The following is a 1487-nucleotide window of genomic DNA, read 5'->3' as shown; positions in this document are numbered from 1 at the left end:
CCTCCGCCGGGCCGCCCCGCACCGCCCCGAGCCGGGGAGCGCGCTGCTCCGGGCTGCAGGCTGCGCGCGCCGGGAGGCGGAAGTGGGGGCGTCCCGGGACAGAGTCCCGGGGGACGCTAGGCCTTGTCCTCCCGGAAGGCTCTCGGTGTAAATTCTGATCGAATAGGAAAGGATGGAATGGTAGCGATGAAACATAAATAAGCTCACTGCCAGTTAAAAAGTTTCCAGTCTCCTGCCCCAAAGAAATGCATCATCCCTAGTGGCAAACCAGAGAGTACAGTTGAGAATTGAACTCCAGCTCAGCTTCTCTGGCTTTTTAATTACTGGTGGATTATAGATCTTTTGTGGTTCCCAACCATTCTATTAAAAAGCAGAAAATTCAAAGAAGCCGGTGTATCCCAGGAGGCAATGATTTTCTTCAGTGCCTCGGCAGCCGTTCCGCTGGAGGGGTCCTGCTCTGTGCCAACAACTACTCGGTGTTGGCACACAGCCCTGGCCATCCCAGGCTTTGCTGCGCCTTCTTGGGTTGATTGTCATTTTCTACACTGTTTTATCGATTAAGCGTGTGTGTGTGTGTGTGTGTGGCGGGGGTTGTTTCTGATTTTTACAACTCTCAGCTTTGTTTGGAGGTGGTGTTGGATCCTTTACAATGAATCGAAGCAGCAAGCTGAGGTACTGGTCAGGGACCTGTTTGATGCAGCATGTGCTAGTGCTAACCACGGCTGCCCACGAGAGCCGAACTTTCTGGCCATAAACGGGTATGATGAAGGTACCAGAGCGCCCCAAAACTGGGCCACACATTAGCATCAGCACGTTAGAATCTGATCTTATGGAACGTGCTTTAACAGAAACAGCTGGGGATGTTGAGTGAGTTATCTCAAGGGACGCGTCACCTAACAACTTGGAACCTGTAGCCATGCCACCTGCCCCAGTGACTTTTACAAATTAGGAAAAGGAAGCCCAGGGAACCCTATTAAGGACAGACTCAAAGCTTCTGTTGGAAATTAGAAAAAGGCCTACTTTTGGAGCCAAAACGCTATCTCAGAGTCTGTATGAGAGGGGCCGGGGAGATGGCTCAGTGGAATATGTGCTTCCCTGGCAAGGGCAAGGGCAAGGGCCTGAGTTCAATCCCTGGTACAGCAAAAGTCTGTATGAGACCTTCAGTGAATCATTTCACCTCTTCCAAACCCAGCTGTGGCTTTAGGCAGCCCCTCTGCTCCCTGGGGTTGCTGGAGCAATCTGCATTCGGGTGAGGTGGGAGTCTGCACCTCTGCTGAGCCATCAGTCCCCAACCTGCTGCTTTTCTGTCCTTTTTTTGTTTTTATCCCTTTCCTAGCCTGTCCTCCAAGATCCGATCCAAAACGCTGAATGTCCCTACACAGTGCCTTCTACCTTTCTCCTCTCCTCTACCTCTTCTTTTTTTTTTTCTACAGTTTTATTGATAAACAGATAGCAATGAGACAGTTTCAAATCAAATCGGAAGTACA

At 50.6% G+C, this 1487-nt stretch overlaps 1 protein-coding gene across 1 annotated transcript in view; it reads right to left on the bottom strand.

Moving 5' to 3' along the window:
• The window catches only part of Slc25a15 (solute carrier family 25 member 15), a 44353-nt gene that overhangs the window by 36172 nt on the left and 6694 nt on the right, over nucleotides 1-1487 (bottom strand). The window lies entirely within an intron of this gene.

Source organism: Octodon degus, unplaced genomic scaffold (assembly GCF_000260255.1).
Source record: "Octodon degus isolate 3935 unplaced genomic scaffold, OctDeg1.0 scaffold00216, whole genome shotgun sequence".
Classification (NCBI taxonomy): Eukaryota; Metazoa; Chordata; class Mammalia; order Rodentia; family Octodontidae; genus Octodon; species Octodon degus.
Note: the sequence above shows the minus strand (reverse complement) of the source record. Positions and strands in the feature narration are given on the sequence as shown.